The sequence below is a fragment of the Sturnus vulgaris genome, chromosome 8 (assembly GCF_052056855.1).
Source record: "Sturnus vulgaris isolate bStuVul1 chromosome 8, bStuVul1.hap1, whole genome shotgun sequence".
In the NCBI taxonomy this organism is placed as follows: domain Eukaryota; kingdom Metazoa; phylum Chordata; class Aves; order Passeriformes; family Sturnidae; genus Sturnus; species Sturnus vulgaris.
Window position 1 is genome coordinate 10393061 of NC_142250.1, and position 26322 is coordinate 10419382.

Genomic DNA, 26322 nt, shown 5'->3' on the forward strand with positions numbered 1-26322 from the left:
GTGCTGTTCTCATCTACTGAACTAAAAAATCTTCCCAGTTTACTGTGGTGATCACCTCCATACTGGTGTGAATAATAATCACTCACAATCAAAATCATAAACCCAGTACCTAATCTCTGTTAGCTGGTGTTTATTTTTCTCATGCTGCCCAGGCTTTCCAGTGCTCTGGGACACAGCTGTGTGTCTGAGTGTCCCAGAGCACTCAGACTGGCAGGGTTCTGCCTGGCAGTGCAGCCCAGCTCTGTGCCTGTACTTTCCCTTGCTGTCAGCGTGGGGCATTGGTTTCTCTACCTCGTGCATCGTTATTCCCAGGCTGCCACGGTGATTCCACAGTGTCACCTCAGAGCCTTAATGCAATGAGAAGAGAAAGAAAAATAGATATTGCTGCTGTCTGAAAGTTCAGAACAGCCACGTTATTTTAACCTAGTAGCCCTATGATGTCAGAAGCCACTTGGACTGCAAAACAGTCTATGGGCTGGTGCATGTTTCTGATGTACTTCATGTACAGCCTTTATGTATAGCACAGATATATTATAAAATGACTAAACAGTTCAACATAGCGAATAGGCAAATGTCATAGAGGAATTTCACATTGATTCAATTCCATTTACAGCTCATAAATTCACTGAACATTTCCACACACTGCTGACTTTGCCAGTGCATGGCACGAACGTTCTGATTCTGAGGAGACGCTCACAGACTCTCCCCTCAGCCTGCATTTGTGGCAGTGGGGATGGGAATATGTAAATGTCTTTTATGCCTTCTTTTTGGTCACCAGAGCGCACAGGTCAGGCAGGGAGCATCCCAGGGACACAACCACGGGATCGGTGCAGGCAGCACAGCCATCCCTGAGTCAGTGTAAAGAGACGGGGGCTGCAGCCGGTGTTCTCCTTTCCTGGAAACAGGCAGTGCTCCCGCTGACATTTGCATCCACCACGTGTTGGAGTGAAGCCTGGCCATCCAAGGAGAGCCCCTGCCCTCCCCGTGAGCCGTGTGCTGTATTGCTGCCACCCTGTGCTGCCAGGTGTCTCGGTGCACCGCTGTACAAGCCTGTCTCGTTCCCTGGGAATGCCATTATCATTATCAGTGCTCTGGAAATGTGTAAGCTGCATATGTACAACCAGCACAAAGCCAGATAAAGCAAAGGTTAATTGGATAAAGCTGTTAGCGGTCGTTGTGCAAGGCAGACAGGAATGTCACTTTTCAGTGTATGTGCATGTTCCCTCAGCAGATGCAAAGGCTGGTCCTACCACTTCTGGCTAATAGCTCATCTTGTTTCTTGTAGGAAGCATAACCCTGTCTTCCATTTAACAGCAGGGATGGAAGTTGCTGGAGTGAGAGAAAAAAACACCATTATTTTGATGTTTTCTTTAAGAGGAAAGTATAATTGTGTGAACACACTAATTTATACAGAATTTTGTGAGTAAGGACAGTAGCAAAACTAAGACACATTTTCCTAAAACTCTGGGGAGCAGCACATTATTGATTTAATATGGAATAATCCATAGAAGAATCTATGAAAAATATTTGTGTTTATTTCAAATGTCTCTTGCTTGGTATATAAAATAAAAATACGTCCTATACCACAATGTGAATGTTATATATCAGAATATTTTAATTAGTTAGAAAGGTTTATTTTAGAAAAAAATAGTTTGATGAAATAAACATATGTGATGGTTTTACATTGCAAATATATTTTGCCATTTTATTAGGCCTGTAAATTCATCTCAGTGGCAGCTGAAGCAAACAAAAGAGAAAAGTTACATGTTTATAGCTGCCAGAGCCAGTAATTTAGAATAAGAAAGTTTTAAGCACCTAATGTGGATGTAGTGATGGCCATGATATTTCAAGGTGATTTTGAGGGCAAACACTTTCATAAAGATTTTGAAATGCCTTGATAGGCTAATCGAGCTCATGGGTGTTGCATATCAAAAATAATCCCTTTCCTTGGAGCTGTGTTCCTCCCACAGTTGACATCCTTGCTGCACCTTCCTGCTAGGTCACTTTTGCAAAGAACAGATGTGGAGATAAAACTTTTTCACCTTCCGAGCTGTTTCTTACAGGTCAAAGCTAAAGGATTTTAATGAAATGTTATGATGAAAAACATGTTATAATGAAAAACTACATGCTATGTAAATTCTTAGGTGTGGATAACCAGAGGTCATCACCAGCTACTGCTGTGAATCTGGCATCTTTTAAAAGAATGGTTCTCTTTTAAAAGAAAAAGCAAGAATTACAGTTAATTCTGTCCTGTACATTGCACTGGAAGTGATATATGAGTCTTATTAGTATGTACAGATTTATGAGAGACCATACAGCCTTGAGAAGAAAAATCTCTCAAATTATTGTATTTTACCTCTCTAACCTTTGCTTTTATGCAATGTTATATTACATATATAAAATGCATACTTGTTACATGCTTTCTTTAAAGATTAAGACTGCTGAAGACTGGCTGAATTTGCCACCCTAAGTACCCTCAACACTGAAAGCAGCATGAAGAGTTTGTCAGGTCATGATTCCAATTTGCCTGAGAGACGAGAAATTATTGCATTCTCTGGTACTCACGTCCCCATTCCAGCAAGGAGAAACTTTTCCAGAGATATTTTTTAAAACAATCAAACCTTTCTTAAGGTTTCTTAAATAGATAAACAGCTGTTTATTGTCATGTTGGAAGAAGAAATTAAATGTAGAAAGAAGAAGAAAGGAAGTAGAAAGAAAGAAGAAAGAAAAGCAGACAGTGGAGGCAAAAGGGAAAGGTAGAAGGTGAGAGGAATGGAATTTAATTTCTTATTTTCCTCTCTGTAATTTGTGTGTTGTAGTTGTCCATTTCAGCATGAAATTTTGCAGTGTATTGCAAGTAATCAGCTATGGGTGTGGGGAGATTCAATAAAACTGATTTCTTGTTGGCAGATTAAAAGAAACTTTCTGAGTCTACAGGAAGTTTGTTAGAAGAGCGTGTCAAAAGACAAGGTTTTGTCTAAAGCCTGATCATGAACAAATTTAGACAACTGGACGTTTATGAACAGGACTGCTTTTAAAATTTAGCTTTTCGTAATAATTTTCATCAAGAAATGCCCAAGCATCCACTTCAGTGGTGAAATAAATCTTTCCCATCCAGTCAGAGGAATGCCGGCAGTGCTGCTGGTTCCTGGGCCAGGCTCACTGCCCACAGGAGATGTTTGGTAAGAAACCAAGCACAGAGGAATTTGTGATTTAGCAGAGATGACTCCATGATAATTCCTATGAAAAGCAACTCATTTCAAGGAGTACAAATGAGGAAAGCTATTTTTTATAAGATTGGCTAATGCTTCTCTTTAATGATCTGGATAATCAATTCATACTAGGGTTAGAACTAGATGGAAGGAAATTCAAGCTTAATCTCATTCTGACACAGAGTAATTAGGCATTCTCCAAGAGCAGATGGTTTGGTACTGTAATTATAGTGCCCTCAAATGAACACTAAAACAATACTCACAATTCCTCTGTGATGTGTCTTGACAGATTCATAAATTGAAGAAAACTTTCCTAGGTCACTGACTTCTGTATTTCTAAGTTTCGTTTAGAAAATGCACTTGTGTGTATATGTTAATGACTTCTCCTGCTTGAATTCATTTACTAGAAGTGCCCTGCAAGAGTAAAATCTTTGATTTGTCCTGTATGCAGGTACCTGGGCCCTGGTTCTGCCAGTGCAGTGTGGAGAGGATTATGTGCACAGGACCCGGCACTGGTTTCCAAGGAGACATGTACATCATGCTTGGGGTAACAAAGACCCTGGGATAGTGACAGTGGGTAGAACAGTCCTCTGTTTATCAGTTTCCTTACTCACTGGGAGCACAAAATCAGAGCCTGGTAGCTTTCTAGTGCCTGTCCCCTGGCAGGCAGGAACTGCCAGCTGTGGCTGTGACCACTTACAACACCAGTGCTGAACTGTTTCTCATCCAAGTTATTTCCATGAAAGGGACACGTGTGGGACCTCCTTGTGCATTAAAAGCTATGGAGGTGTTTGTCACCAAGAACACTCAGTGATTAAGGTGCTGTTTCCCCTCTCTGCTGGTCACCCCACAGCTGGCCAGTGATGGGGCTGTGGTGACTGCACTGAGAGGCACAAAGCTTCTCCTTGCTCCTGTGTCACCCACCTGCTTCCAAGCTGGAATAACCTCCAGCAGGACATGGCAGGGCTCAGATCAGTGAGACAATGCTGGGCTCTGCCATCAAGAATCAGAATAATACCGCAGTGTAGACACTGCCTTTAAAGCAGCAAAAGCTCGTGGGGGAAATCCCCTGGATCAGTGCTGGAAGTGGACTTAGAATAATCTCTCTGAAAATTAAATAGAAGTGCTGTCTAGACACCTTGTTCTGAAATAATCTTTTATTCTGTGGACAATTTAAGTGGATTTTCTAGTCAAATTGCATTAAGCCTGAATTTAACTGTGTGCATGTGAACGTATATATGAAATAAAGCACCAGGCTGGAAAATCGGTGTTTCAAATTGTATCCAGCAGAGATACAGCATAACAACCCAATGTCTTAATGGCTTTAGCGACAACCCTACTACAGCTATGTGGAAGGTTTTTTTCATTCCTCCTCAAAAAGTGAAGTCATTTGTAGGTTATTTTGGTAGGTGTTCTGAATGGAGTGCACAAAACTGCAGTGATGTAGCTGACAGGTAATAGGAGGCAGATATGGACTATAAAAGCAATCACACTCCCATCACAAGGTAGGTTGTAAAATCTGGATTTTTCCTTACTCTGTGAATTCAAGCAGTAACACCCTCTGAAGAAGATCAGAAAGTAGCTGTAAAATACACATTCATTATAAGGTGCTGCTTTTACTTCCTTTGATGTAAGATGTCTCTCAGCTTATCTATTCTTGTTGCCCTCCAGAATCCAGCTGAAGTGTAGATAATGCAGATAGTTGCATTGTTGGTATTTTTTTATTGTCTGCTTTATTGTCTGTATTTATTAAATGACTTATAAGAAGCCAGACCTTTTGAGTACATTGTTTTAGTAGAGAAGGTGAGCACAATAACTCAGTTTCTTATATGAGCCTAGGTGACAGTGCTGTGAATTCTCTCTCAGCTTAATTCAAAGATGATTTTATCAGCTTGATTTTAGTCTTGTACCTTCTCCAGATGTGTTCATTGAGGTAATAGATGGGCAAAGAAAAACAAATCAATGCTCACATCATAGTACATGCTGTATTTGGCTCAGGCTAAATTATATGCAGTATTCTCAGTACATCTTTCTTGCCCTGAAGAAAAATAAGTGGGAAAGGCAACCCTTTTGGGGTTCAGTAATTGCATAGAGCATTTTCTGTAGGATTCTGCAGCTTCTTTTAAATGCCACAAAAATTAATGTGAAGGAAAATCTACACATAGAATGAAAGTGTGAAAGAGAGAGTGCAAGGGAATGAAAGACTCTTCTAAGAAAATAAAACCTAATTAATCAGGGCTTACGGCTGAATACTGGTGTGATGTGTTCAGATGGCACTCAATACACCAAGTATAACCTGTCTGCATCAGGGATGTTACTGCACTGTTTGTGGGTTGATGCTGTCTGCCAAGAGCAGTCAGCCCCACGGTGAATGCAGGGGCCCTTTCCGATGTAGTGAACACCCCTGACGGTGGGTAAATGTCCTTTTCGGACCTCATCGGAGGCAATGCCACGAGGGGAGGAGTGTGAGGTGCAGAGGTGAATGTCTGTGTGGGCACAGGGGGACAGAGAGGAGCAAAGTGAACTTTCTGAATGAAGCACATCAGAGCAGGATTTTATTTCACAGAGCTCATGTTCCTTTTACTTACCAAGGCAGCCGAGCACAGTCTGAAACCCCATACCAGTTATTCTAATGTGTTTTACAAACCTGCTGATTTGGAATGCATATGGTCATTTCAAAACCATGGCTTTGGCAGAGCACTGTGACCACAGGAGGGTGACCATTATTACATTTGCTCTTGTTACCATGCCAATGTGGGACTGTATGAGACACAAATCCCAATGCAAGTCTTTTATAGCCAGGTTGGAACAGTTAAATAAAAGGATTATTTGAACATACTGAATATTAGTGTTCAAGGTATTTTGATGGAAAATGTCTTCTGACCACATGAAACATGTCATGACTGCAGGTTGATTTACTCAGAATTTCGTAGAGAAAAAAGGTAACATTCCTGCAAGACAAAACATTACACTTTCGCACTGCGAAACAAACCACTTCAAATATAATTTAAAATGGGATAAAAATGAAATATTTGTAACAGGGAGGGCAAGAGGGAACATTAGAAGGAAAAGCAAAATGGGATGTTTAGATGAGATGCAAACATTCCCTCATCACTGCCCTTGCTCCCTTCATTGAGAAACATCCTCGTATCTGACCTGATTTTAGAAGAGAGTAGGATGTTACATTTTCTAACAAAAACCAAACAAAAACTAAACAAATGAACAAACAAGCAAAAACAAAAATCCCGACACATTTGTATCTTCAACAAGATGATATTGCTTTCAATATATCTGAAAATGATGTCACTAGTCTAATCTATGAGGACAGTTTGTCGTGGTCTTATAACAGGATTACTCGCTGTGTTTGTTTCCAACCACCATGTCACAGGGTGAGTCTGGATCAGGTCACGGGCATGTGGCTGCAGCTGGCTATTTATCCTTGCAAGGCAGCTGTCCATGGAGACCTGGATTTCCTGCCCAGCAAGGCTTTGAACCAGTATTGCATAGGCGTGCTGCAATGGAGCAGCTGGGAGGGTGGCAGGATCAGGGACAGTCCCCTGCCATCCACTGGGCTAGGTCAGGGCCAGCAGGGCCAGCAGGGCACAGGACACAGGACACAGGACACAGGACACAGGACACAGGACACAGGGCACAGGGGACAGGGCTCAGGGCACAGGGCTCAGGGCACAGGACACAGAGCACAGGGCTCAGGGCACAGGACACAGGACACAGAGCACAGGACACAGGGCACAGGGAACATGGCACAGGGCACAGGACACAGAGCACAGAGCACAGGACACAGGGCACAGAGCTCAGGGCTCAGGGCACAGAACACAGGGCTCAGGGCACAGGGCACAGGGCACAGGGCACAGGACACAGGGCACAGAGCACAGGGCTCAGGGCACAGAGTTCAGGGCACAGGACACAGGACACAGAGCACAGAGCACAGGGCACAGGACACAGAGCACAGAGCACAGAGCACAGGACACAGGGCTCAGGGCACAGGGCTCAGGGCACAGAGCACAGGGAACATGGCACAGGACACAGGACACAGAGCACAGGACACAGCACAGGGCAGCCTCTCCCGGAGGGCTGGGACTGCACTGCGTCTGTGAGTTCTGAGAGACATCCCCAGTGTTCAGAGTTAATCAAGTTCTGGTCTAATTAAACCACATTGCTGCTGTTATGTCTTTCTTCCCATGGTGTCCAAGACAATAATCTGCAATAAAGGAGGCCTGGCTGTGTGGTTTTATGCATCTCTTAGCAGGTCAAATAACTGTGGTATACGAGTGTTAGTCATATAGAGAGACAAAAAGCTAAGATTTGTTAACTTTATCCTTCCTGCCAAGTTTAATTTGATACATGTTTGGCGGTTCTAATTAAACCATATTTCATTCTTTTCCATTCCCTACTAGATAAATACTAACAAACAGAGCTGTCGAACAGCTGAATCTTATTTAAAATTACTTCTTTATCATATATAAAATACAATAAACTCAAAAGAAAAGTTTAAAGACACTAGAATGTATTTATGCTGTCAGTCTCTCTGAGATCTGTAATGATCACCTAATCACTGAGCATCACTAAACTAGGATTTATTTGTACTTCTGGCACTGTGGAGAAATTCAGTACCGTTCAACAACACATGTAAAATTTTCCCTTGATACCTTTCACAGTACTGTAGAAATTATTATACTAAGCTGTAAACAAGAACTATAACAACATAAAAATATTTAAGAAAGTGATGTAGTTTTGGACAAACACAGAACTGACAGGCAGGAATCATTATTAAATACTACTTCCTAGTTTATTGCTATTGAAATAAAATTCAGAGCATAATTTATTCTTTTCTCTGTATTATGAGACAGTGTAAGGGTGTAATGATGGCAGATTGCAAAACTTTTTTGTAAGTTTTCCATACCGGCTAATTCTTTGTAAGTTCAGAATTCATCCAGAACCCCAGTTTGGCTTTTCTTTTTTTTTTTTCCTTGGGTTATTGTTGCCATGCCAATAGCATTGTTTGTATTGTGTTCTTGTTTTGTTTTGCTTGTTTCTATTTTTTATTTGTTTTGGGGGTTTTTGGAGTTTTTGGGGTTTGGTTTGGTTTATTTTTCCAAGGAAATTTTCAGCTTTCTAAAGGAAAGAGCTTGTAAACCAATTCTAATAATTCAAAAGCTAATAAACTAAAGAATAAAAAGACTTTGAACTACAATCACTTTTTAGTACTATGGTCTCATGCTTTATAAATAGTCTTGTTAATGGATTGTCGCTATTTACATTTACCAGTGTAACACATTCAATGCAAGGCTAGACTTTTTTTTTTTCCACTGCTGGCAGACGAGCCTTTTACCTGGAATTCTTTTTCAGTTTTGCACCCAAAATCCTCTTGGAAAAAAATAGAAATGCTTTTAAAAATTGACCAAATTATGGTCTTGTAATAAAGCAATTCAGGTACAATTAGTCTAAAAGCAAGAGAACAAAAATTTTATTAGCTCTTATGAGATCATAATGTGACTCTTTGTTTTTATTCTGTCTGTGGTATGCATAGTAAGTAATTCCTTATTTCTGTAGTGCTTTTTTTCTTTAGTAACCACTGTTACCTCTTAATTCATACATCAAACACCAGAATATCTGCTTACTAAAATCAGTTCGATTTTTCCCATAAGCTACTCTCCCCTTTCTTAGGAAAGCAACACAAAAAAGAAAAAAAATCCAAAACAGAACAGAATGATCTAATTTTTTTTTATCTAAGGGTGATGAGAATTTATATTTGTTTTTCTTAGCTGCCCAGGGTGCAGTGAGCCCCTTTAATTTCTCTTACTGCTGGAGCCACAAAGCAGAACCAGCTGCCATCACAAAGTGGCAGTAGATTTCTGGTTACTTCCACTTTGGACTTCTGAGCCCTGGAGATTCCTGAGAGCTTTGTCTTTCACAATGCAGCTGGTCAATACTTTGAGGACCTCAAAACCATCTACAAAGAATCTGAAACCTTGACACCTGAAAACAGGTACCTTCTGAGAAATGGGAACCCAAAACTGAAGGCTACCTAAATCAAGAGTCTCTTTTCCACAGCTCAGAACCCATTTGGCTACTTTAAACATTTGCCCTGGCAAGTCCATATAATCTCAAATTTAGAAATGCAATGCATATGTGAGAGTCTATTGCAGGGTCACTGTCGCTATAGGGCAGGCACGACACACAAAAGGCACAATATATTTCAGGAGGCTAATATCCCATTTATTACAATAATGCATCACCTTTTATACCCTCAATATAATTTACAATTTCTTATTGGTCACAATTAGTCAACATAGCAGTCATTGGTGGAAAGTTCTCCACCCCTATTCTTCCCAGGAACTTTCTAAAAATACTTTCCACAGCTGTGGAGTTTTTTTCTCTAGTTACCTTCTTTTTTCCTTTCTCTCTTCTTAGTCTCCATGCCAACAGCCTTGGTCAGAAAATACTTCTCAAAACAATCCTCATTTATTAACCCTCTCTAGCCCACAGACAAGCTGTGGGTCCCACTATAGGTCACCATAACTGAGAACCGATTTTACTGATAAAAACAGTGAAAACTCCTCATGGGAGCATCCAAATTGGCTCCTCGTTAGCAGTTTGGATACCAGGGAATATCTAGAATCTCTTTCTTGGTTCTGCAGTATCCTCCTGAATTTGTGTCATAAAAATGCTCCTCTCCATATCTCAACATTGAACTGCTCTGGGATCCAGGACCTGAAGCCAGATGAGGGAGGACAGGAAGAGAGATGGAATTTTGTCAATAACCATACAGATTCCCATTAAAAAAATCCCATTTCAGGTTTGTTGAAACTACTTGAAGGGTATCATTTTCTAATGAAAATGGTTTGGTTGATTAAACAGAGAATAATTGGAATATTTTTTGACCATCTAATTAGGCAGAAGCAGAGGCCACCAAATGTTGAGGAATCAAGCTAATAATGGGAAGAATTTGCATTAAAATGTGCATGAGTGTCATAGTGGCAGAGAAACTGTAAATGAAAGTCATGACAATAGGTTAGCTCCAAGTGTTTGTGTGACATATATAATTTAGAAAAAAACCTTTATATCCATTGTTAACTGGTTTTATGATGATTTGCTAAAGAAATCTGCCATCTCTAGTTACACTAGAGGTCCATTCATCTGCCTGACAACTTCTGTATGATCAGCCTGACAGTGGGACAGACCTCAGAAACTCTTTTACTGTCAACATACACAAAAATATGTGCCCAAATAATTTCCCACCTAATAGGGGGAAGTGGAATATCAGTTCAATCCTGCTGGGAGAGTCCAGAGTATCAGCTCTTGAGAAACCTGTGGAAAAGTAGCCTGTGTAAATGCTGCTAATTGTGCTAAACCTGCCTTTTTCTTGTCCAGTTTGCTATCACTGATTAGCAGAAATGCATTCATCTCAGACCTAGGTGTTTCGATCAGAAAGGGGGAAGGTTGCTACATGAAAGGAAAATCTAAATCAACTGACCCCTCTGCTATTTAAGTTATGACATCAAGAGGTTTCCAAGGCTTAGCACGTTTGCCACGCCAGCTGTAGGCACATTTTGATCAGATTGGTGGCTATCCTGACAAGTCATGCAAACCTTGCAATCACACAAGGGACAGGATATGTGTTGTCAGATGCTATTTTATGTTCTATTTTCTCCCCTCTTACCCTGGTCCCTTCTCTCACTTCCAGGATTTTACAACATCTGAAATGACAATGTCAGAAATTACACAAAACTACATCACACAGGATGTTGCCACCGCAGGAAAAGATGACTGAGGCAAGCTCAGGCTGTCTGAACATCTACAAGAGCGCTGTCATGTCTCATTCATTGCCTGATCAAAGCTGCAGGACCAATGATTTTTCCTAGCACTGTGCTTTATTTCTTGAGAGGAGGCTTATTTGAATGAAAATACTAATACAAGCAAATTCGTTTTGGGCATGCTGAACTCAGGTAGAACCATTTGGCTTTCTGATTTATTTTCTGTTCAGTCATTCAGGAGATATATATGCATTCTGTCTCTGATTTTTCTTCTGATGGGACTCACAGAATTGTGCATTTAGAGTGGGTAGGCTCCTGTAGCCCTGAAGTGCAGTTTGTCACACCGGGGTGCTGATATGCTGAAACCAGACACAATGAGGTTCCTCTGTTCTCTCCTTTCCTCTGCAGGGTCTCTGGCATGGGATAGAAAGCCAGAAATCACCTTTCTGACCATGCAGCCTGACCTCAGGCATCCAACAAAGCTCTTGCCTTCCAACAATAACTCATTCTTTCTCTCCCACGAGTTGCATTTGTTGCATTGTCACTTTATTCTGTAACACATTTTCTCTCTGTCCTTTATCAGCTGTGTGGTTGTTGTGGCCTTTCATGGGCTACAGGAAAAAGAACATAATAGACACCAAGAGAGATGTCATGGAGCTCCCACATATTCATTCTCAGCAAGAGGTGGGCAAAGGGCCATGATCTGTATAGAAAATGCATATGGCAGGGGAATATTGAATCTGGTAGCTGCCAGATTCAATAGCATTTACTCAGGGAACACTTATGAATCAAGAGGATCACTGCATGGCATCTATAAGGACACACATCTCAGGGGTGAAAGGAAAACTGCTGTTAGGGTTATTGTGTTGACTTCCTTATCAAGAAAAGAGATAGCAAGTGAACAGTGTTGAAAGAGACAGAGGAAGTCCAGTAAATGTGGAATAATAGGTGTCTTGAAGTATTAGGTCAAGTTAACCCACTGGACAAGTATTATGGATGTTATTTCTTATTCCTTGAGTTTACTGCTTCTGAAAATAGGCAAGAGGCTGCCGTCATCTTAAATAGCCTGAGGAAATGTGAGAATTACAAAAATAAAAATTAAATTAGAAAGACCAAGTAAGATGAGCTTGCATTCAGATTGAGGGTCTGTGCTTCCCTCTTGCTCTGACTGGGGAATAGCTCCAAGTGAAGTCAAGGTGTTGATAAAATTAAAGCAAGAAGGGGAGATTGAGTAATTTAATTTCATTTTCTAATTAAATATGTCCTTCTTTGGAGGTAAAATATGTTAGTGATTAAAGGAATAACAGAAAAACTAACCATGAGATTATAGGAAGGCGTTGAAGACCACGTCATGATCCCAGCAAGCCTGGACAGTGACAAGGCCAGCAGTCTGTTGTAGGAGCTGGAACATGGGAGCACTCCTCCTGCTCTTCACTGCTCCCAGAGATGCAGTCAGAGCCAGATTCTGGCCCACCATTTGTCCACCAGTGCTTTTCTTTCTTCCTCCATTCACCAGCCTTCATCTGGTGAAGTTTCCATGGTTTCATTGTTGAGGACTGAAGGCTGCTGTATGCCTGGCATAAAACATAAGAAAATGTGTTTACAGTGCTGCAGAAGTTTTAGTGGGTGCTTCTGCAAGCAGGACTCCAGAAGCACAGGAAAAAGAAATTACACAATACTTAAAAATTGTTTTAAAAGAATTTATAAGAAGACTTGTATAAAAAATTGTAAACAACCATTCCTTAAACAGAAGATATTCTATAATCTAGTGGCATATGATTTCCTGTGTACTCATACCTGTTGAACTTCTAATCCTAATTTGTGTTCTCCCCTTGCTTTTTTAGCTAATGTCCGCATGGGCTACTGAAGAAATATTGTGAGACTTCCTGGCTTGTTCCTGACTCCTACAGGATAAATCTACACTGAGTTGTAGCTGACTTTCCTCCAGAAAATAAGTAATTTTTTTCTATTTGACACAGTTGGTAAGTAATGATTTTAGGGACTGGATATATTTGAAAGTTACCTCTGTTGAATTTGAATTTGAAATTGCCCAGTTGCCAGAAATTGTTAGTGAATGGACTGGAACAGACACACGTAGATGGACAGTGCAAGTCCTGGTTTAGCTGGAAACCAGAATGCAAATGAAGCAAAAAAGATATCACTTCAAAGGAGGGTCATCTTGGGAACTGCTGACTGTCTTTTCCCATGTGTTGCAAGTCAGGGCTTGCTTGTCCAAAAGAGAGAGACAGGTTGTAAAGGAGTTTGCTTTATCTTGCTCATCACATATCTGTTCTAGTTAGGGGTTGAGATGAAATATTTAAGGTGCCAGGCAAACAGGATGGCTGCGGAGGCTGCTCCCAGCAGATTCCCCAGCGCGCTCGCGGTGCGGCGAGACAAAGCACAGCAGCTTCTGAAATGCAGACACTCGGTGCCAGAGGCTGCAGGACACGCTGCTGCCTCCCAAAAGGCTGCAGATACCTCCTGCAAGATGTGCTCATCATTTTGCTGTCCCTTTCCCTAAATAATAAATGTGATCACTGTTTTTGCTTGGCCTACATGGCTGGGAGTGCTGGGCTTTCATGTGAGTTGGGGTTTTGTGCAGGCTGAATTGCGTTCAGTTGCAATGAGAGCTTTGTGATCACCTGCTATGCTTATTCATGGGATCCGACATCATCCAAGGCCTACCTTTAAATAAAATCATGATATACACGTTTTATCTTCAATGAAAAAGATATATGCTTTCAGGAATGTTTTTTTCATCAAATTTATAATTTATCTCCTTTTTGTTGCCAATCATGTATAATTAGTTTGAAATGAATGTAATATAGTTATTCTAACTATTGGTCGAGTCACTTCCATGAATAATTCTTGGTTTATGGTTTGCTTCTTTTGTGAAATTCAAACAGACCTGGTAACTGTCTGTTCTTTCTCCAGCTAAACTCTTCAGAATGATCCTCCTGGTGAATCCGGGAAAAAGTTCAAATACCTCTCTCTTTGAACTCATGATGAATTTAATTCACTAAGAAAAAATACACAAGTTCACACAGGAGAACTAAACAGACACAGTAGAAATAAACTAAAATCTGAGTGCCATAGGCAACTATTAGGATAAAAATTATTGTTAAAGTAGTCAAATCAATAACTGGACAGTGTGGGGGAGATATTTCTGAGCTAAATATGAGGTACAGGGCTCTCTAAAAGATTAACATGGCTAAATTAGGTCAGATCATTAGCTGACCCAGGGGTGTCTCTTTATTTAAAATCTCTTGGTATAGCCATGGCACAGGAATGATATACACCTGTATATCTGAGCTATGTCTTGTACTTAAACTTCCCAATGGTACTTTAGCATTAAGGGGAAAAAAGCAGCTACATTTTAAAATTGTTTCTGCTATTAGGAGTGGCAATATTTATGCAGAATTGCAGGACATCTATGTAGTATCTGTATCTAGCTTGTACAAAAATTCCTTATGTGTTGAAGGTAAGAGAATAATTGAATGGCCTTCTATGATAAGGAAAAAACTGTAATTTGAAGATACTTCAAGATATGGAGCATTAGCTTTAGTCCTGGGAGAGAAGGATTGCAATAAGGCAATTAGAGATGCATACTAAATTAATTAATCCCACAGCTTTATCACAGCTGATATTTTTGAGAAATAATTTGCAGGAAAATGTTTCCTCGTGTTCATCCACATATGGGATTTTCTGTTCAGCAGCATGGCTGAACTGGAGGGTTCTGAGTGTGCTCAATACCATGAGAGGTGTGTATCAGAGGTGGAAAGCCACATGAATAGCAAGCCTCATATTCTATAATTCCGTGCTATGTTTTGCTTAATGTCATGGATAAGAAGATTAAATTCTGGGGTAAAAGCTTATCTATTTTGATACTTTAACTTTTACTGTATTTTATAACTCTAAATTACAAGAGGCTTTTTTTTTTCCAAAGGACCTAATACTTTCTTCTGGTTGTAAATTATCACAGAAAATAGACTTTAAAATTGTCAGTTCTCTCTCTCTAAAACTAGCATGTGTAGATATATTTGTGGAGTTATACAAAACTTCAACTCAAATGACATTAGGCATCCAAAGAGCAAGCATTTAATCCAGCCATGTGTAAGATGTGTAAGTCTCAATTAGCTGCCTAGGAGAGAGATGGGAATGGCCCAAGCATCCCCTGTTTTCCACAGGGGGAGATGAGCCCCTTCTGTGATATTTGTGTTCTTCACTGGCTTGGAGGGAAGCCTAGAGAAACTCCCTCAGGTAGAAATCTGAAAGGGGAAAAGGATAGTTCACATTAAGGCTTTTAACTTCCTTCCACCAGAGAGACAAAGAAAACCCCAGGATCATTTATGAGTCCTGTGTATGCCTATTTGCAGAGAGGCACATGTATGCCTCTGATATTTGCCAGCTCTGAACCAATTTACAATAATTGTACTTTACAGAGTGGAAGGGCTGGGCTGGTGCTTGGTGTTATGGCATACTGGAATTTTTCCCAGCCTGTCGACATGTACAATTGAATCTTATTTTTCATTCCTGCTCCTGCTGTGAAAAATAAGCCTTAAAAACATTTATTGAAGTGCAGAATGATGCTGCGGTGTCCACCCACATTTGCAACCTGAGCCAGAGCCAGTGAGAGATGTGAGCTGGCCCTTCCATTTCCACACTTGTTGTGGGGGTTATATGACAGCAATACAGGAGTCAATATTAAGTGCTACTTTGCCAAAGAGTGGGGAGGAATCACATCAGGAAGATTTACACATCTATCTCTAGTGGCCCTTCATTGCCATGCAGATGGAGCTGGGTAACAGTACATCTCCCTCTTCTTGAAGCCATAAATAGCATCCCTGCATGCGAGTGCATATCCCACTCATCTTACACTTAATTTTTAGGCTATAAATAGATGTAAAGCCAAGGTTTCTCTTTAGTTACACTGTTAATATTATTTCTGCATCTGCTTAATATGAACAACATTTTTACTACCTTTTGTGTCAGATTTTCCTGCAGCAAAAACTTATTTTTACTGTGTTCTGAATTAAACTTTCATGCCTTTTCAGCCTGCATACATTTTTTTAGTCAAGGATGATAGTGGAAATATTAAGGAGTTATTAAAAATTATGATTAATCGATTTTATTACAATAGCACTTAGAAGTCCCTGCTGAGACAGGAGACCTATTGCACTGGGCACTGTAGGGACACATAAAAGACTGAGTTTCTGCTTCAAAGAGCTGAAAATTGGACCAGAAAAGACATGTTTCTTCTGGCTTCAAGGGAAACTGAATAAGGGCTTTTGCAATATTCTTGAGCAAGCTGGAAGCCCCATGTTTCATTCAAGCCTTTTCTTTTTAATTCCACTGTTTCATAAAAAATATATAATGAATGAAGCTGTATTGAATTTTCAGTCAAAAGAATCTCAGTCTATCTCTGCTCTCTCTCCTCACAGCCTGCTCCTTTTGCTCTCTCCATTCTTTCTGTGCAGGAGCTGTACAACAGCCCTGTGTTAGCTGTTCAGCAAACCTTTTCAAACAGTTACATTTGTGTCTTCTCATCACATTTCTAATATTGAATTTTCACATTTCAAAAGCCATTTTACTCCTCATTTTTGTTAGCTCTGTAGTTATGTGAAAATACTCAAAACTTTCAAAGTAGTGAAGAAAAGGAGCAAGAAGGGGAAGGCCTCCCCTCTGTCATTCTCCTCTCTATCAGCTCTGTTAGCAGAGGAGTTATCAAAATGAGAACTGCAATGGTTAAAGACTATGCTCTCTCTTACCACTAACCTTGAGCCAGGTTTTCTTCATTGTGCAACAAGAGGAGAAAAAAGGAAGGGAGCAGAGCTGGAGGTTATTGCCTCTGTTGATGCAAAGGCAGAGAGAAATCTACCTTGGGAGGCAAAGAATAGCGAGCTACCAAGTTCACAAAGCAAATCTTCCTTTGTGCTTGGGTTTAGCCTTATGCTTCTGAGGCTCCTGCTCTACATCTGGTGAGTTGTCCCTCTAAGCTCTCTCCCACCAGTCTCAGCAGTTGGGAAGAAGCTGAAATGAGAAGGTAAGGAGAGGCTACATGTGGGGGGCAGCCCCAGAGGGTGCCAGGCAAACTTTGAAGTGACTGATTAGCGCAGACAGTGACAGAACAAGTTCCAGCCAAGTGTGATTGCTGCTAAGAAGAAACGGCCTTGTTTTAACTTGACTATTGTTCCCTGATAATCTGTGAAGCTGGAGTGGAATTCAAAGCAGCATTGGTCTGAGTATTAATCCGAGCACAGTGGTTCCTTGCAACTTGCTCTGATATCCAGTGCCTTTAATCTTGCAGTAAATTTTGATTTGATTTCTTGCTATGATATACCTCCCCATGGAGACAGACAAAGGAGAGCTGAGGGAAAAACTGCCCAGGCCAGTTAAGCATTGGAGGTCCTGCTTGAAGCCATTGTGAAGAAAAAAATACAGCTTCTCAGGCTCTGTAATCTGTTTTCTCTTATGAGTAATAGGCTGGTGGTTTTAAATTGAGTAAAACAAGTGGCTAAATCACCTTCTGAAAATGAACTACTGAACAGGAACGCAATCTCTCCCATGAATTTCTGTAGACGACAACCAAACTCCCTGCAGACTCTCTCTGACACAAAACCCTGTTTAGTTTTCTGTGGAATCTGGTGAATTATATTAGCTGACTCAGAATCCATCAGGATTCCTTCTGTCTGCTCCACGGATCTGGCTTTCAGGGTGTGACCACCATCTCCCCCCCTAAGCATGGTGTCACAGCCCCAGGCCAGCTGCAAGGCTCTCTGTGATGCTCTCTCAGGCAGACTAGGACTGGGTGGTCCAAATTCAGGCAGCAGGACTGGGAGCCAGCTCCTTCCCCACATTCCTTGCTCTCAACATTTTCCTGCTTCTCCTGGAGGGGGGGAAAGCTGCAGCCTTCCATGTGCAACTGTGCCAGGCCCTGGCAGAATTTTGTTCTAGGAGGGGTAGCCCCAACTTGCCCTCAGCTGGGTAATGCTGCCCAGTGGCAGAAATGTGGCTGTGCCCCTCTTCCCTTTGGTTTAGCACATGCTGCTAACAGCCTTGTCTTTTACTCAGTCTAATGAAAACTTGGGTTTAGTTGGGTTCTGCCACTTTAGTGCTTTCTTGGGAAATACAACCAGGCAGCATCTTGCCAGCTGCTCAACTATGGATCCAAATAGAGCCTCTGGAAATATTTTAGACGGTGTACATTTCTTCCCATCCACAAATGCTAGGAAGGTAAAAAAAATCTAAAAACCTTTGTAAATTGAATCATGCTGCTGTGATGAATTTGTAACCTTTTATTCTCATTCTGTACAATTTCAAAACAACGAGCAATTCTTTAATGGAAAATTAATTGGAATCTTTAAACACTTTTAAAATGCTTTCACTGTTTTTCTCCCTCCTGTATTAGGAATTTTATTATAATTGATATTTCCCACTTGTCTTGGGTGAATTTACATCTCTTTTTCAAAAAAAAAAAAAAAAAAACCCTAACAAAAACGGGTGGGAATATTTCTTATTGATAATCACTCCTGGGGTGAACTTGTTACTATTATGCTTATGGATTATTTAGGAACTAGCACAGCAGGAAGGTGGACTGTGCTTAGCCACGTGGTCAAATTGGCAGCAGCTGAAGCTTGCAGAGGAGCCCTTGGTGCCAGGGACCTGGGCAGGGGCTAGAGAGTCATTTCTGTGCCCTGAACATGTGCTGCAGCTCTGCTCTCCTGTCCTGGGGCCTCATCAAGTGTCAGTAGTGGTATATTCAACACCAAGTTTTAGTAAACAGGGTAGTTCAAGACGTCTGGATTAAACCTGAAGCCAAGGTGAAAGCAGGAGGTGTCTTTCAGGCATAGGTGTAGGAGATTTATAGAAGAAGAAAGGACAGTAAGCATAATAGGAGGAATGGATTATTTTGTTCATTTTTTTAATGCCTTAGAGTCCCCTGTTCTGCTGTTTGCAGGTTCTTGGTGCACGCCTTCAGTTAAATATTCATGGTACTCCTCTCCCCGATTAGCCCCTGCTGTGTTGTCTTGCCCTGTAGCACCAGGCAACAAAACTTAATAATGGAACAAACACAGCAATCACTTTAAACTAATGCTGCCCCTCTTTCATTATTCAGGGAGTTACATCCTGGGCTGCTGACAAGGTTGATCTTGGAAGTAAATTTAAATGCATATTTACGTAAAATACACAGTCTGTGTGTGTGTATATAAGTCGGTAATTTCAGTGCTCTTCTTCCGTGCACTCAGTTCTCTTAGGGTAAAAAAGTCTTCATTCAGTGACGACATGAATAAAAGGAAGAGGGAACAGGCACAAACATGAATTCTTTATACACATAATACACATCTTTAAGCTCAGCCTCTTACATTTTTGGAAGGTTTGCATCAGCCTTATGCTTAATATTGTCTTAATTTACAACTGCATTTTGTAATATTATCCTACCTTCAAAAACAAAGTATCTTGAGGATGCGTTAAATCAAGGTAGTACTATTATTGTTCGGTGAAATATTTATAATTAGTTGGTGTAGTGACTTAAGAAAATACCAAGACAATCCTAGTGTTTTTTTCTTTCTTCACACAAATGCTGGGAGAATGAGTGTGAATGGCAGAATTGGCAAAATATTGAGCTTTCAAATGAACACAGTAATGAAATAAACAGGCAAGCTGATCGCAGTATGAAGACATACTGATCATTCCCTTGGCATGTGTGGATTTAGTACTAATTATTTATGATACTTCATACTGTGATAATGAATGTTCTTTGGTATGCTTTGGAAAGCTAATGAAGTTCTACTGCCAGATTCTGACACCTTTCAATTTAATTATCTAGCAGTTGTCATGCTCATGGCTTCCATGATTTAAGAAGGAGTACTGTGTCTATCAACATGGAAAAGAGGAACATGCTTTGGCTGTTCAAAAAATTGGACAGATATATGACATAGGACAATCGGGTTCAAAGAAAGGATTTACACTGATGTTCTGTGAAAGCAAGAAATAGATCTATTTTGATTCAAGAGAAGTCTTGCTGGAAGAGTTAATCAAAAAGAGCTCCAGCAGAGGACACAAAAGCATTTAGAAGAGGCACAATGAATTTTGACTGCCTTTGAATCTATTTATCAAAGCCATAGCTGTTTCCATTTCAACGCAGGTGGAACAATAATAAATATCGAACAAAGCAACTCAATCTGTATTCAGAGCATTTCAATACATGGAAAGTTAACTGCAAAAAGAAAGCAAGCTTGCAGAGTCAGACCTATTGACTCCTGCTACTTCTATTCCTTATTGAAAATGAGTGGTGAATGGTGCACAGAGATCTGCAAGATATTTACATTATTGCCATTAACATATAACAAGAAGTGCATTCAGTAATGTGATTTTATTATTTAACAGAATCAATAATCTTTTACATCATAGGAACCTAATTTAGCTGTAAATCTTGTCACTTTCTTTCATGTTAAGTGACTAACTTTACAATGTCAAATTTCAGGCTCAGTAGGGCTGTGTTATTTTCCTACCTGCCACTTATCCCTCTAGGAGGGACTTTTTTGCCATGAATCCTGTATGATTAGGAGCTGCTTCTTCTGTGGTGGACAGGCAGCAGGAAGACTCTGGTTTCAAGTGAAGAGTTTTGGCTGGCACAGGTGTGAGCAGGCAAGTGTGGCACCAGTGACTCTTTCTGGCAGTCCTCATTCACAATCTTTTCAAGATCACCGTGTGTGCACACCCTTCCTCCCTTGGATTTTTCTCCCACTGTCACTGTAGTAGATACTCATAGGAAATCACTGGAGAGAATTCCACCTGCCTCAGGCAGGGCACAGCTGAGGCTGATGCCTGCCAGGCACTCAGCAGAGACTGTCCTAGAGAACTCTCCCTTAGAGGCAGCCTGGGGTCTGCATAATCCCTACTTCAGCCACAAATCCTTGATGACATAAAGGGAAAACAAATTAACAAAACCTGGATATATTAAGTCATTATAAAATGTAGTTAAATACCTAAAGGACATCATCAGATCACTGACATAAATAACTAATGTTCAGCAGTTCACTGCTGCTGCTGTCTGGACAAAAACCAAACCACAACAGCTCTCGTCCCACCCCTGAAAAAAAAAAGCTTAAACCAAAATACACTACCTTCCCCTCAAGACAACTTAATCTAAAATTATAGTGTAGATCTGGCCAGATCTAAAGTGCTCTGAGACCCATGGCAGAACCTTCATTGTCTTCAATGCCTCCTCTGGCTTTTGGGTCAAGTCAGCCAGTCTAAATGAGTCTTTTATCTCCATGATTAGTGCCTTGCAGCAGATGATAAAAAATTCAGTCTCTCTGTTTTGTCTTGAAATTTCCAAGGCTTATGGGTTTTATCTGATTTCACCTGAGTATTCAGCAAACAGCTTGGCACATCACTGTTTGCTTTTGGTGATTTGATCTGTCCTTTGGGCAGCCATTCAGTGTTTTTTTCATTTCAGATGTCCTCATTCACAGTACACTGCAGCACTTCCTCAAAGCTGGTTCAGACCCTGAGAGCAAAGCAAAGCAGTGGATTTTAATTTTGAGTTGCAGCTGCTGTTGTCAAAGTTCAGTGCATTAAGCATGGATTTCATTTTTACTGCTCTCTCACAACACCAGGAACTACATTAACTACAAAGCACATGCGCTTAAAGTAAGTAAAGTAATGGAGAAATATATTGTTCTCGTTATTTGAAATGTCGCACGAGATCTTGGGCTCATTTCAGTAGCACAATGAAACCAAGCTGCAATTCCCACAAAGGCATAGTTAGGGATGCTTAAAGTGAATAAATGAAATGTTCTTTTGTTTTCTTTTGCTGTTGCTTCACAGCAACACAGCAAACAACTGCCTCCATGTTGTAGTTATGAAGTTATGAAGCATTTTTCTTACTGCCTTCCATTTTGGGGAGTTCAGGAGAGAAGATTTGATGATCCCCTGCCTCATTTGCAGCCATATTCCCTCTATTCAAATGGACCAGCTCAGTATCATCTTTTACTCATCTATTTTCTCAGCTCAAAAGTCATTACACTGCAACTAACTACCATATTAAACTGCAACTTGGATAAAATAGGAAATGGGAAATGGAATGGGTTGAAGAAGAGCCCACAATCTCTGTAAAGGATGGCTTGGATATCAAATGTACAAATGTTAAGGTATCAGTTGCCCAGCTGGCTAACTCAGAAAGAAAGGATGCTGCTGCACACCCGTGTGAGGCTGTCGTGAGTAAAGCTGTGCAGGCTGTAATCTCAGTCTCTGCTCGCTTCCCAGCCTCCTCCCAAATGCTTCTGTTCCCATTGGTAACGATTTTCCTCTTTCCTACTCTGCTTCTGGAGGGCTTTTCTCACCCTTTTCATTCCCTAGCTGTGTCATTGAATAGGTGAGACAATGGCCGAGACAGCCTTGGTGCCTGGCTGGTAGAAAGGAGGAGGGAAGATTGGTGTTGCTATGGAGCAATGCAAAGGTTACTTCAATCCCTTTAGTATCATTTTGGCTGCAAAAATGTTGCAGGGGAAAGCTGCAATAATCCTATTATTCTTTCTATTTGTTTTTCCACCCCTGACTTTAAAAAATAAGTTCTCTAGGAAAAAACCAAAACATTACAGAACAATAACATGAAGTGTTTTAAAGCTCATCCTGTATATCTGATTGCTCTGTTCCACAGACATACTCAGTACATCTCTTTCTGTGGCCATGTCTGCAACCAGAGTTGTAATACAAATCAAAAGTTGTTCAGCTCCACCCATCTCTAGGCACCATATTTAAGAGACTAATATTATGGAAACCTTTTTCAAGTTTGAAGTGTCGTCCTGAGCATTTTAGCCCTGGGATCTCATGTGATATGCTTATCTAAATCTTGTCAGTGGTGGATTCCTATGTTGCCAAGAAAAAACCCAAACCCAAACAAACACTATTTGAACTGCTGGCTACAAATGATGAATTGATACTATCACATTACCAAGCAGAGATATGTAAAACAATGATAGTTCTTTTTACAGCTTGTTAAAGAGGATTTTAAGGCATTGAAACAGTTCCCAATAAGCAGAAGTTCATAATAAAAAAGAGAAAACATTTTTGTTCTTCTCACCCTTATTATAAATCTCAGTCCAAAAGGCAAGGAACGAATATAGAAGGCAGAACCACACAAGTGGAACTGTGGCACTCACTAGTTCCTCCAGCATTTCTGAACTAAGTTTTCAACCTCAGCTGCCTCTGCAAGAAGTTTCCTCGGTTGCAGGGGAGGCTTCACCAGCGTGCCCTGTGCAGCTCAGGCTCAGGACTCAGGCACAGAGTGCTGTCAAACAGGTAACATCAACAGGCATGAATGATCACTCACAAATCAATTAACTCAATGATAAGTTAAATAGTATATGAAGGTTGGCCAAATATGAAACAGCCCTGTGTTCCCACTTACAGAGATTTCTCATCTCCACTTATTGACCTGATTGCATGAAGTACAGAAATCATCCTTCAGATTTCAGGGACCCGAAGGGAAGAGTTTCTTTTTTGTGGAAGATTTTGAAGACCCTTGCCATGGGGTTGAGTTCTTGATGTTTTCATGTACATCTCTTTCAAATATAAAGGTTTATTCTCTCCTTAACAGTTTGAAAACTTTATTTTGTTCTGAAAGCCTCTATTTTCATATCTTTGTTTAGCTTTTTTTTTTTCCTTTCTTTTTTCTGAAACATTTCAGAAGCACCATAAACCAAAAATACTTGAAGGCCATAACTGACTCTAAACTATAACTTCCCCTCAGCAGTGTATGGACTTCCCATGAGCTGATTGCAAGAGAGCTTTCAATGAATAATCTTATCACCTTTCACTAGGATGTAAAGACATCCTTTTCCTGAGATGGAATTCTGAAGGCTATTCTTTTAATCTGTTCCTGGGATTTCCTTTAATACTGTCTGTGTACACCCTGTGGGAGTCTGTCAGGGTGCAGAAGTTTTTCACTCTCCTGCCACCTATTACAGACAATTCTAGCTGGAAACTCATTTAGGTGACTTGAAACTGCAGAGATGTGAGTAGGAACTGAGACGTGTCCCATATTTGCTGTGAACTGGCCTGGCTGAAATGCAGATGCAAGCAATTAGAAAAAGATACACAGGCTTAACATCCTGCTTTGCTGAGTTACAGAGCACAGACAGACACATATGAAATATGAAGGATGTCTCTTTGCCAGCTTCTGAATAAATTATTAGTTACTCATCTGAATGATTGGTTTGATGCAGTTTTGGATTAGTGTCTCATGACATGTTAGGTCAAAACTGAAAGTCTGATGCCCCAAAGTACTGATGTTCAGGTTTTCAATACAGCCCGAGGCAGAAGTTTATAGACTTTTCAAACCTGAAATTTGGTACCTTGGGATCAGGAGGTTTGTTTTATACAAGACAGGCTTTGGAAGCCTGAATTCACAGATAATGAGATATGCAGAAAATGCCAGGGAATTAAACTATTCCAGAGTAGGTTTTCCATAGAACTAATAGCAGAAAATCACATTTGTGGTATGATGCAATTGTCTCAACTAGAATCCCTCAGAGTGAGACAGATGATGCATGGAGAGAGTTGGGAACTGCATAATGTATGAGTTGAGAAAGAATAGTTTTTGCTTAAATGTAAGGTTGAGAAGAACTGCATAAAATTTAGGAGAGAATGAAACAAGCCAAAGCTGTTTTTAAAGGCTTTACTTTTTAGATATTTCCTAACAAAAATTAATACAGAGACACAAGTAAAGATGGTGTAGCACGAAGCCACTGTGCATTATGAAGCCTGGCAAAAATGATGGCAATTCATCACTTCATGCTTCATGGCATGTCTCAGCTCAGACTGACATTTCACGTCTCTGATAGAAACTGCTGCACTCTCTGCCTGAAAAATCTAGAACACTGTCCTCATGGATGAGGAAGGACTTTTGCTTCAGCTGCACACGTAACATGAGCATGCAGAGTCAACTTGTGCCTACCAAGTAGCATTTGTATGCCATGGAAAGATAATTCAGGCCATACAATGAAGTATAAGCATTGCTTTTTGTTTGTTTGTTTTTTCTGCTCACATTTAGGGTCATTGTCATATTATTGAATCTTTCCTTTTCACTGTAATAAATAACATCACTAGTAACAAGCTGAAAGTGCAGCTGTTGCCATAAATGGGTCACTATATTGCTACTAGGAAAATATGACAGACTTAAAAGCTGAGGGTGGGGAAACACAAAATAAAACATCAGATGATTCCAAAGGCTTTTGCAATGTTGGCCACTCTTTCAAACACCATATGTTCAATATCATCTGTACCCACAAAATTTTCTGATATTTCAAAAGCTGTCTGCAAGCTTTACAGCACAGATGCTGTACTTTCCCTTGGTATTGCCATGGAAATGGCAATATGGTACTTCCATGGCAGAGTAGCAGCTCAAAATCTCAGCAAACTTGGATAGTCTTTTCCCTTTCCCTTCTTTCTCTTTCCCAGTCAAGAACTGGAATATGTTCTCCTGCTGCTGAACCTGTAGCAAAGGCGACCTTAGATGGAGACCAAAAGGATGTATCTCCTTGACAAGGACAAAGATAGACCTCATCATACTGCCCATAAAATCTCAAAAACCTCATGAGTTAATCATATAACTGTCATAAAATATTTAACTTGCAGTCCACAGAGCTTATTCATTATCCCAGAAATAGTCAGACAAAGAGGTTACTATTCGTAACTATTCGTGTTTGAATTTGTGACAGTCTTGTGCTGTAATAATTTATTTTGACCTGGTGAGTCAGTAGTGCACAATCATGGCAAACAAGTAGTAGCACAATTGTGGTAGCACAATTTGTAAAAGCACATCTTCCAATAGTAATGGTGTGCATGCATGTTTGAAGAAAGAAACTTTGGGGTGAAGGGAAGATGTCAGAGAGTTAATGAACACTTTTTCCAATGCAAGTAAAAAGACAGTAATTCTAGACAAGGGTGATAAACAGGTTTCCACAGCAATAAGTGAAGTTATCTCCCTCTTACTCTTTCATCACCTGAACTCTGCAAAACTGCAAGTGGCATAAGAGGTTTATATGGTAATATATGTGAGAAAAATCCTGACTGAGCAATCTGCCCTGAGTGCAGCCATAAATGTTCTGTTGCTGTGTAGTCTGCCATAATAATTCAACCTTTTTCTTCACAGTTATGACTGTTCCTTTAGCAATGCAATAATTTTTTATTCCATCATAAATGCAGTTTTGATAAGGCAGAATACTGAAAGTGTATTCATATTTATTCTGTATCTTACAAGCTCTATTGGAATTCTTTTGGTTTTAGATTCATCTCTTGCTCATGCATCCCAGAGCTTTCTATATAGC

The 26322-nt window shown here is 40.3% G+C and overlaps 1 long non-coding RNA gene across 2 annotated transcripts in view; it reads left to right on the plus strand.

Annotated features, from left to right (window-relative positions):
- Positions 1–26322, plus strand: part of LOC148222987 (uncharacterized) — a 421765-nt gene that overhangs the window by 235585 nt on the left and 159858 nt on the right. For both annotated transcript variants that reach the window (XR_015805101.1, XR_015805102.1), the window contains one exon: positions 12832–12942. This is a non-coding gene — a long non-coding RNA (uncharacterized LOC148222987). The remainder of the gene's footprint in view (positions 1–12831; positions 12943–26322) is intronic.